The following is a 12,000-nucleotide window of genomic DNA, read 5'->3' as shown; positions in this document are numbered from 1 at the left end:
TGCATGCTTTTGCCTTGTTGTGTTTTCCTTTGAATCCCTTGGCTCATGGCACGATCACGATGTCCTAGAATAGAGCAACTAATCGGGTATGTGTGCCGAGATTGTCAGTTTCCTGGAGCCTGCCGGTGCTGGAAGAGTTATAGCCGGTGGTGCTTCCTTTCATGAGATTAAACCTCTATTTCTCTACAAAATGCTTGCGCCTCCTACTTAACAATTTGTCGACAAGTAGGAGGAAGCACCACATTCACAAACTCTAAGCGAGAATTGTTTTGTGCTTCTTTCGGATTTTTGGAATTTCATGGCTTTTCAATTTCTCCCTACAGACTCCACGTTGTCATCGCATTGCTTTGTTTTATTCTCAAAGTTCTGACAACGTCTACTTTCAAAGTTTCGTTTTTTTGGGGGGAAATCTTAATTGGTGGATTACTCCGTTATTAAAATTGTAGACAAGGTTGACACTGACAATGTTTTTTACTTTTTGGGATGGAGCCTTCACCGAGGAAGGGCTTCCTGTACGTCTCATCGCAGACAACGGTATCCAGTTTTTGTCCAATAAAGCCAAGGCATATTTCATGAGAGTCGGTATAACCCATTGCACCACTTCCTTATACAATGCTAGTGGTAATGGTGTCATTGAAAGTTTTAACAGAGTCCTCAAAGGCGGCATACAATTAGCTGGAGTGGACAACAACAATTGGGAATTGCAAAGTTTAAAAACTGTTTGGATGTACAGGACCACTACCAATGTCATGACTGATTGCTCTCCTTTTGAGGTTACCTAGAACCAAATGTAATCCTGCATGGTTAGCTCCTTCTATCTTTTACAACCTAGATTTGGTAGCTATCAAGGAAAAAAATCGCTCAGACTCATGCCACCAATAAGGAATGTTTTGACAAAAAAAAAGGTTCTAAACAAATTCAAATTATCTTTATTCGGTACTTAAAAAGATACCATTAAAGAACATGAAAGTACATACATACAATGTTTAAAACGTATTTTAAAATGACTTATTAAAAGCAATAAAAATAGGTCTAAAAAAGGGGAAAAAGGAGCAATGGTTCATTGGGATTCTTATACGGACATTGATTCAGTCTATGTAGTGATGATATGGGCAGATGTTTCCCTGGAGTTCCTTAGTCTCATGGCAACCTTAATAAAACTTATTACACATAACAAAGTATATGGGTCTGAGGCTTTTTGCAGAAAAAGGAGGGCTGCTTTAGCATTTCTCAGTCTTTTATTTTTCAAAATCTTTACTAAAAACTTCCTTCTATGCTCTAAGTAAAAAGGACATAATAAAACAAAGTGAAGGGTACCCTGCGGAGATCTAGTGTCGCAGCCGCAGGTACCCTTCAACTCTACCGAACATGTGAATCCTGCGGGAACGGCCAATAAATGGTGAAGGAGATTCAGTCGCAACCTAGTCATGTAAAATCTTTCCTGCGCATTGTACATTACCGCTAGGTATGGTTCCATTCCAGGTGTTGTTGTTTTTAGTGAGCCGTGGGCCACAACGGATATTTTCCTGTTTTCAGCGTGGGCCCTTCTGGCTGTTGCCCATACACTAAAAAGTTTTTTGGCCAGGGTTTTGTTCTGGGTGGTCATCGACTCCGGCTCAGAGAACAGATTCAAGCAGCCAATACCTTCCATGGTGTCCTTTACATATTTGAGCCACGGAATCTGACCCCCTCTGTCCCGGCTCAGGCAGTCCTTAATGATCTGTCTACTGAGGCCAGCCTCTGGGTTGGTCCAAATCTTAATCCAGGCCAGGATGGGTCGAACCATAATTCTGTCCTCAATATATGGCTCGCCCAATTCCATGTGTGTTATGTATGAAGGGGTGCTCCGAGGAACCTTTAATAGTTTTAAAAAAAATATATTTTCCTCAGCTTGTATCTGGTCTACTTGATTAGTTTTTCAACCCCAGACTTCTGCCCTGTATGACACCTTGGCGTAGGAAACCGCTCTGTAAAGATTCAGTATCTGTTCCGGTGACCATCTGCCTAACCTCCTCCCATATGCCATTAGAGCGCCCGTTGAGGCCACCAGTTTAGTTGCATGTTTTTCAGCCAGGTTTTTGAATTCCAGTTTCTCATCAAAAAGTACGCCTAGATAAGAGAAGGACTTAACTCTTCCTAGTTTGTGTGAACCTATGCTGTGTAAAAAGGCCTTTTTTGAATTTATACCTGTGGACATAACAAAGGACTTGTCCAGGTTTGCTGAGAGATCCAATGAATTCATAAAATTGACGAAACCATCAATTAACTTTTGTAAACCCAGTGGGGTGCGGGCTAGCAACACTGCGTTGTCCGCATACAATAGGACGGGTACCGGACGCTGGCCAATTTTGGGGGAGTCCACTCCCATCTTCATAAGTTCTCGGTCCAAATTATTAATATACAGTGAAAATAAAAAAGGAGCTAAAATGCAGCCCTGCCGCACACTGCTTGTACAAGGAAATGGCTCTGTCTTCATTCCTTCTTTGTTATAGCGAACTGAAGCTGTGGTCTCCCAGTGTAATGCCTTCAAGGTGTCCACTAGCCCTTGATCCACCCCCAGGGAGGTCATCAGGTCCCATAGCTTCTGTCTGTTAACACGATCAAAGGCCGCTGAGAGATCCATAAACCCCATATGGATAGTCCCCTTCGCGGCAATAGTATATTTAGCAGTGAGGAGATACAAATTTAAGCATTGGTCTGTTGTGGATCTCCCTTCTCTAAACCCATATTGTACGTCTGTTAAAATATGATTGTCCTCTGCCCAAATTTGTAGACGATTTAAAATCACTCGTCCCAGAACTTTAGCCGTTACGTCTATTAATGAAATAGGACGGTAGCATTGGGGATCGTCCCGGCTGCCCTTTTTATGAATTGGGACAATGATAGCCGAGGACCAAGAACGAGGCAGTGCTGCCACTACTGCCTCGTTCAAGACCCTAGTGAGGATGGGTGCCCATAAGTCAATGTTGCTCAAATAAAGGTCAGGGGGGATGCTGTCGGGGCCTGGCACTTTATTTTTTGAGAGCCCTTGGATTGCTGATTTTACTTCTCCCAACGAAAAATCTAAGCTTACGGATGCTGCTGTTTTTGCGCCTTCTTCTTGCAGTACCATCCCAGTGTGATTGTAAAGACCACGATAGTGGTTATACCATTGTTCGGGGAGAATAGCATTCACTATGTCTGGCCCCCTTGGGTCTTTAAAACATGGGTCATTGATAACTCTCCAGAATGCCGTCATGTCACCCCTCTCTGCTGCTTCCCTTAGATCCTCCCATGCTTGATTTTGTAAGGTTCTTTTGCGCATTTTCAGGGCTTTTTTATAGTTGGATCTGCTACCTGCTATTTTGGCTTTGTCCTTTGGGTGATCAGTGAGGTATTTTTTAAGATCTTTCAGTGCCTTGGTGCAATCATGATCAAACCAGCGTGGGGTCTGGGGCCGTGTGGTTCCTGTTGGGGGAGAGGATTTCAATAGGGTATCCACAAGTTGGGCAATTTCTTCAAAGGCCCTAACCACAGTTTGCCCGCCCTTATTTTCATCCAGGCACACATTTATTTGTTTTTGGCCATTCGTTACCAGGTTGAGGTAAAATGTGTCTCCATTGATCTTGGCCCATTTGAGTCTTCTCCCTTGCACTGTTGCCTGTTCTATGGCATCGGGTACGCCCTCTGCTGTTCTAAGGTTCATACATTTGAGATCCAATGCCAACGGGTTATGATCACTAAAGGGACTATGTACAATTTCAAAGTTTATGATCCATTTTCTGAGCGTTGGGGACTTCATGACAAAGTCTATGTAGGAGTGGCAACCCCTTCCTTTATACGTTGGATTAGGTTCCCTCATGTTGCCTATCGTTATTAGATCCATTATGAAGGATAGGTTATGCCTATTTATAAAATTCTCCATATCCCTGCCCTCAGTGGAATGAGCAAAATGTGGTCCTTTTTCCTCCGGGCACCGTGACCAATCCTTGTTTATTGGTCTTAATTTTTCACAAAGATGCCAGTTAAAGTCTCCAACTAGGATGGTGTACGGTGACCCCTTGGCTTGATTAATTGAGGGCATGTTTTTAAAACGGTCATCCAGTTCTTTCATAGTGTTATTTCTGCCACATGAACCCACTGCATTGTACCAGTTTATCAGTGTGATTTTTAATCCCTTGTGGCGAAAGCCGATTGCTTGCATATTTGTTGAGTCCCAGCTCAGATTTGACCAGGACCCCTGAATGCGAAGATCTACATATGTAATAAGTCCACCAATGGCTCTTCCAGATGGCGCCCTTACTGCGGGGACCACAAAACTTTTGAACCCTTCTAATGTATATTGATCGGGTTCAACAGCCCAGGTCTCCTGGAGGCAAATGATATGGAAGATGGTTATAAAATCTCTCCACTCCTTTACGTTGTATTTGGCTGCCACCCCTGCAATGTTCCAGGATATGACTCTTATGCCATACTGAGTCTCAACCTTGTTTGCTCCAGCCGCCAAAGGACTACTAACTATTACCTCCCACGCTGCCACTGGGGTATCCAACTTATCTGGTGAGGATCCTCCCCTTGACTCGGCTACCTGCCCAATCCTTAGTGTATCATTCGGGTCAGCTGCTGTAGATTCATGGGTGGGTACCATCAGGGCCCACCTGTCTCTGCTAAGGCGGTAAGTGACAAACACCCTGCTTGTCGGGATATTTTCTCTAAACTGCCCCCAATAGGCTGAAGTTCGCACTTTATATTCCACTCGAGTCAGTCGACATTGGCCAAGGCACAGAACCTGTTCCAGTGTGCATGCATTGCAGCTACAGGATCGTAGAGGGGGAATGCCTGCCAGGGAGTCTGCCAGTTATCTGCTCTATTTCTATTTAGCTGCACAGGGCACGGAACCCTATTCGCCCGACCCCTATTTAGTTGTGGTAATCTATGTGAGGGGGGTAAGGGGTAAAAATAGGATAAAGGTAAGGGGTATATGTTAGTTTGTGGTCCCAACGATGGAGAGTTGCATATGTGGGTTACTACAGAGGTATCCCTGAAGTTTATTGCGATAACATCCCCAGCAATAGTTTTCGCACCATTTCCTATCCATTGCCCCCTTCTGACAGACAATATTTCCCTAGACATGTGTAAAGGTAATGGCTTGTTGGATCTTAGCCATTGTACACATTTGTTCCTCAACTCCACTTCATTTTCTCTTTTGCCTTCCTTTAAAGGCGTCACACCTGTTAACACGACTACATAGGGTAGTGCTTCCGGTGGTAGATTAATTGACTGGAATCGCACTCCCGTTTTAACCCTTGCTGCAACTATTGGGGTGGTAGTCTTTGCTTGGGTGGGGGTCTCCATTTGGGTATTGCTTACAGTGTCCTTGCCTGGTGGTAGGGAGCTCTTCCCTTGAATGTTACTTGTCTGCGGGACGGTACCATTAGCATAGGAGGGTGGGGGAACATGTGTCTTGGCCGGAGTTTTACTTAATGGGGCAGCGCTTTTTTTTTGTTTGACAGGATTTTTATCAGGCGCTACCTTACCATTATTTGTAATCTTTTCGACCCCTGGCTTACCCGAGTCCTGATTGCATGGTGCTAGAGTTGACACTTGTGTCACTGGTTTGGTTGGTCCCATCACTCTGTTATTTATTACAGAAGTTAATCTATCCAGTTTGGACATTAGGGGCTTAAGGTGCGCACTTATAGTCTCTTCCAATCCTGCCTTAAGATCTGACACCATATTGGCTACCCAGCAGGGTATGCCAGATGTGGTGTTGGCCATTGGGGTTACCAGATTATGATTGGGCTTTAAATTATCTCTCCCCCCTTTTAATTGTTCTGCTTTACAGCGCTGTTCTTTCTGGATCTCGGGACAGTTTTAACTGGATTTCTAGTTTGGGGGATAGCCAGAGGTGTCCCCTCTTGATTAACAGAATCGGGGTCTCTAGTTGTGTTTTAGGTGTATTTGTGGCTGGCTGTGCACTTGGAAGCTCTACATAGGAGGATGTTAACGAGAAGCTTATGTCCGGTTCCTCTGATAATGTTATCACTGGACCATCCTCCGTATCATGAATAGCTACTATGGACGCTATCGAAAGTCGCCTTTCTGTGTTTTCAATGGCAGTTGCCACGACCCCAATAGTCTGTTGCAACATTTTGTCTATCGCCTTTAAGGTTGGTAAGGGCTGCGGCTGTGGCGAATCGACTTTCTGTCTAGTGTTGGATCTCAGCGTAGGCATTCTATTTATTTTGGTCCGCCTCCTCATGATTTAACAGTCAATCGGCAGTGAACACGGGTCACACCCTTCTAATATATAAACCTGGTAGCCACAGATAGATTTTTAACAGTAGTGATAGGGGGCAAGGTGCAATACCACGACCGTATCACAATAAACGTAATGATATCCCAAGCAGTACCTTAGATGTAACGAATCGTGGCAGCACAGCAGTGGTTAGTGATACAGCCCAGCCCAGCCTTATATGGCCTTGGACAGCCGTAGAGGGCCCGCCCTTTGCCCGGCGCTCCCGCGACGCGGGTGGGGCTGGGCAGTTTTATGCGCCAGCAGGCGCGCTCTCTGGTCCCGCGGTCTGGTCCTGGTCACGGGGCAGCTGGGAAGGGTAGTTTTTACACCCTCACGGTCCCCCCTCTCGGCGGCTACTCCAAGAACTACGGCGGAGGGAGACCGGCGCTGTACACCCGCAGGGGCTCCGCCTCCAGCAGCACCACGCCTGACAGCCTGGAAGGTGTTGAGGTGATTTGGATGTATGTATCAAGTCACCGCTCCACCGATGGGGCTGGTCAGTTTTATGCGCCAGCAGGCGCGCTCTCTGGTCCCGCGGTCTGGTCCTGGTCACGGGGCAGCTGGGAAGGGTAGTTTTTACACCCTCTCAGTCCCCCACCCTCTCGGTGGCTGCTCCAAGAAAAACGGCGGAGGGAGACCGGCGCGGTACACCCGCAGAGGCTCCACCTCCAGCAGCACCACGCCTGACAGCCTGGAAGGTGTTGAGGTGATTTGAATGTTTGTATCAAGCCCCCGCTCCACCGATGGGGCTGGTCAGTTTTATGCGCCAGCAGGTGCGCTCTCTGGTCCTGCGGTCTGATCCTGGTCACGGGGCACCTGGGAAGGGTAGTTTTTACACCCTCTCGGTCCCCCCCTCTCGGCGGCTGCTCCAAGAACAACGGCAGAGGGAGACCGGCGCGGTACACCCGCAGGGGCTCCGCCTCCAGCAGCACCACGCCTGACAGCCTGGAAGGTGTTGAGGTGATTTGGATGTTTGTATCAAGCCCCCGCTCCACCGATGGGGCTGATCAGTTTTATGCGCCAGCTGGCGCGCTCTCTGGTCCCGCGGTCTGGTCCTGGGGCAGCTGGGAAGGGTAGTTTTTACACCCTCTCGTCCCCCCCTCTCGGTGGCTGCTCCAAGAACAACGGCGGAGGGAGACCGGCGCGGTACACCCGCAGGGGCCCCGCCTCCAGCAGCACCACGCCTGACAGCCTGGGAGGTGTTGAGGTGATTTGGATGTTTGTATCAAGCCCCCGCTCCACCGATGGGGCTGATCAGTTTTATGCGCCAGCAGGCACGCTCTCTGGTCCCGCGGTCTGGTCCTGGTCACGGGGCAGCTGGGAAGGGTAGTTTTTACACCCTCTCGGTCCCCACCTCTCGGCGGCTGCTCCAAGAACAACGGCGGAGGGAGACCGGCGCGGTACACCCGCAGGGGCTCCGCCTCCAGCAGCACCACGCCTGACAGCCTGGAAGGTGTTGAGGTGATTTGGATGTTTGTATCGAGCACTCACCAACGAACACCTAACAGCGCCCTGCTAGGTAAAAAAAAGACATCTTTTTTTTTTTTTCCTCTGGTGATATGGCTATACCCCAGGAATTATGGGATACATAGTCCTCTTCACGCTGGAAATGCCCGAGAAGCTGGAAATGGACCCAATAGATGAAAAAATAATAGAGAAATAATGAAAATAATGGTATAACCCAGAAAAAGTCAAGAAAAAGTCCACTTGCTGTCTCCCCTTTTTATCAGCCCAAGTTTTCGCCGTTTGAAAGGTACGCACACACCTCAAGGAATTGTGAAAAACGATTTCCTCTCCAGCTAACATCCACGTCAGGCAAGCTGAGCAAGCATAAACTGCTGCTGACGCAAACCCCCTCGGAGGAGCCGAGCTTAATAGGGGCAGTGAAACAACGTCGTATTAAGTCCTCTGCATAGAAGACGCAAGCTCAGCCCAAGCAGAGATTGGTTCAGGAGGAGCAGACTGACAAGAAGACCGGGAGCAGCTCTAGTGCCTCAGAAGTGAGCCGCCATCACAGCGGGACACCCGCTAAACAAGATCCCATTGTCAAGGTTGGTATGCTTGTTGAAGTAAAGAAACCTTGGAAAGTTAAAAAAGGTGAGAGCCAGTTCATGGGCCCATTTGAAAAATAAAGAAGTACTTAAAAACTCTGTGAGACTAACCAATACCAAGGTCTGGAATTTAAGCAGAATTACAGTGTTACATCTTGCTTATGTCTTGCATTTCCCTTGCTTAGATTTCCCCATTGCCTAGCCACTGTATCTGGTAGAATGTATGATGACATCTTAGAATGTTTGGTACCTGACTGCTCTGAGTAGAGGCAGTTGATGGCAGACAGGCTGAGCGAGAGAAGAACTGCTCCTGGTGGGGTTTTTATTATTACATCTATAGATCATTTATTGTTAACCTAACTTGGATTAATCTACAATAAATCAAACCTATATTTACTTACTGGATTTAAGAACTTATTTGCTACAAATTGGCGACGAGGTACAGAACTGAACTTATGCGTGGAAGGAAGACGGATTTAATGTATTACTACTTCAACCAAGGAACTACTTAAGCGGGAAAAGAAAAGGTAAATTTACAGAAACGCCCTGGTTAGCCCCACCAGTGTCCCCAGTCATCTGGACAGCCTACCATCCCAGGGCATTGTTTGATTTCAGACTGCGTGATTTGGGCTTGAATCTGAAGGAATTATAACTGCATGATTCAATCTGAAGAGAACTGTTTTAAAGTGAGAGTCTCCCACTGTTTACTTTTGGATTTAAGAAGACCTGTTTTAACGATATCTAATCTACATGCTGCATGTGAAACTTTTAAAAATCTTCAAGCCTCTAACAAGGCCCAGTTTTTTTTTAAAAAAACGAGATCTGTCTATTTTTAAAAGATAAGAATGACATTCATTTTTACTTTGTGACATTGCCCACCGGCGAGGAGTTAATTTGTCCTTTAGTGAGTGGCAGTTTAAAGTCTCAAGGACTGTATCTTTGAAGGCATGCTCGTGATTTTCTTCTGTTTCCCTTTAAAAACACAAATGGAGATTGCGGTGTGTTTAAAGTCCTTTTATCTAAAAAAAAAGGAAAAAAAATGTTTAAAAGGTAGCTGTTCCTATCGTGTGGTGAGCGCGAGGGTCCAACTGCCTTTTGTGAAAACATGCTGCGTGATGTTAGGTGGTGACGGTTGGTCCCTGGCCTTGCGTTGTGTCTGTCACAGAGACCTTTTTCTGGCCACAGCAGCAAGCAAATGATGACGTGTTGGAATGTTCTAAGGATTCAGTGAAGCAGCGATGAGTCATCTTTGGAGCAGTGACAGTGAAAAAGTTCTGCAGCAATTGCCGAGAGAATGTAGAGGAAAAGCCTTGAAAAAAAAAATGACGTAGCAGCACTGACATTCTTATGGAGAAGTTGTGTAAAGCAATGTGGGAATAAAAAAAAAAAACGTCGTAGTATCCCATAAGATTCGTGGTGTTTTTGAACCAAGCTTTGGATATTTTTTTTTTTAACAGCTCTTGGGAAACGATTTTCACAACGTGTTTGCTGTTCTGTGGTAACATGGCAGTAAGGAAACCTTTTTCTCGAAGAAGTGTGAATATCTGTGTTTAATCGCATGTTCATGTTATTATCCATTGTGTTGCACTGCCATCTAGTGATGTCTTTTCACGCTCACTGTTCTAGGCATTATTTTTTATTGAAGTCAGCCTTTACATGTAAGTGTCTGCCGCTTTTTCGTTGTTGAGCATTTTCTACTATTTGGTGCTTTTGAGGAAAATTATTCTATTCTTACCACCTGTAACTTTCGAAGTTTTTGCTGGTGAGGAATTCAAAATTTGCAAACATTCGTGACAAGAATTTTCAATTCTATTAAGGACTAGGAGGCAAGGATTATGCTTTCTCGTTTCTTTAATGAAATGCTCAGCAGCCAATAAAAAACAACCAAAAACTACATTTCCCATGAACACTAGGGAATGACCATAGAGTATAAAAGGTCCAAACATTAGTCCTTCTTCCTCTTTCTTTGTGGAAACAGTTCCAGATCAAAAAACAATCCCAAGTAAATCAACAAAAACAGTTCCAAACACGCTGCAGAAATCCAAAGGATCTTGAAGCAGAGGACCGAAGAACACTGGGTCCGTGAACAAGGAGACGAAGGAAACTCCGGAAGAAGATGGTCAACATCATTTCGGGTCTGAACCTGAAAAAGATACATAGCCGTAACATCCAAATAATGTAAGAAAGTCAAAAGCAATCCAGGGGGGAAAAGAACAAGGATAAATAGACCTGCATCAGTAGGTAAACAGTATACAGTACATAACAATGCAAATGAATCACAAAAGAGTGGGATAATCCTCGCCTCCTAGTCCTTAATAGAATTGAAAATTCTTGTCACGAATGTTTGCAAATTTTTTATTTTTTTTTATTTTTTGGAAGACCTTTATTGATAAGAAGTTATACATACAGTTCAACACGCAGCCCGAAGGCTCACAAATGTAGTACATATCAATAAGACGATGCTCTAAGGATCTGTTACAAAGATACTGCGGTCTAATTTTCAAATTTAGAGTCTGAAGGATAAACGGTTTCAGGATATCGTAAAACAACACAGTGGACCCGGCCTTATAGAATCAGGAGAGAATAGTATACAATGCACTAAAATCACCAGAACCACATCTCGTCACAATAGAGAAAAACGTCTAAACCCTGAAGAAAGAAAAAGAAAAAGAAAAAGGGAAAAGGAAAGAAGGCCCATAGAACAAAAAAGAAGTAAACAATAACACCTCTCCCACCCCCCACCCTGCACCCCTGCAGCTGGCTACGGCCTACCCCCCCCCCTAGCAGTGTGCCTGTCGCCCCACAAAAAGGAGTCCCGAAATATAGAGAGTAAGAAAAAGGTCCTAATCCTAAACTACTATAAAATAATAAAAAGTGGGGAGGAGCCCACCACCCGTCCCCCGGCTGCACCCTCCCGTAAGTCCAGTGTAAAGCACGAAGTCGGCACACCGCGACATCAAAGAGGTTAGCACGTCACCCATCTGCCACGGTCAGCAACGGGGAAACTGCCAGTCTGTGAGAAGAAGCGTTTATCCCTGTCCCGTTTTCTCCTTACCGCCACTTCTTACCAATGCAACCCAGGAGGACGTGTTCGGTAGTCCAAAAGAGTCACTATGGTGCGAACACCCAACCGTGTCAGGTACAAGCAAATCCAGTGATCCCAGGCAGGGCTCAAAGTACACCATCCTCATTTTGTGGAGCGTAACCGGGACAGGGAAGAAGGTCTCAATGTCTAGCTCCTTCTGGAGCGGACTTCGGGGAGCAGCGAGCATGACGCAGGGAGAACACTCCCGTCGCGAAGGAAATCCTCGAATTGCACATCGTCCCGGAAAATCTCCATCCGCAGCGGGAATCGTTACGGGGCTCAGGATCCCAAAGCCGTCCCTGTCGCATAAGGCAGCCATCTTGTCACAGGTAGACGCGGAGCAAGGAGAGACGCTGCGACCCTGCAAGGCAGCCATTTCCAAGCGACCCGATGCACACATAATGTTGTCCATCTTGCTGACCAGGGTGCGAGCAGAGTGCACCATATCGTGGTGAAGGGAAAGAACAGCGGCCAGTAAAGCACCATAGCCCTGAGCATTACCACGTACCCTTCCAGACATGTCCTCCCGCTCAACACGTCCGCGGCCACAATGTGCCCCCGACTCCTCAAGCTGCATTCCGGTGTGC

This window comes from Lissotriton vulgaris, unplaced genomic scaffold, assembly GCF_964263255.1.
Source record: "Lissotriton vulgaris unplaced genomic scaffold, aLisVul1.2 SCAFFOLD_4817, whole genome shotgun sequence".
In the NCBI taxonomy this organism is placed as follows: Eukaryota; Metazoa; Chordata; class Amphibia; order Caudata; family Salamandridae; genus Lissotriton; species Lissotriton vulgaris.
This window is presented reverse-complemented; position numbering follows the sequence as displayed.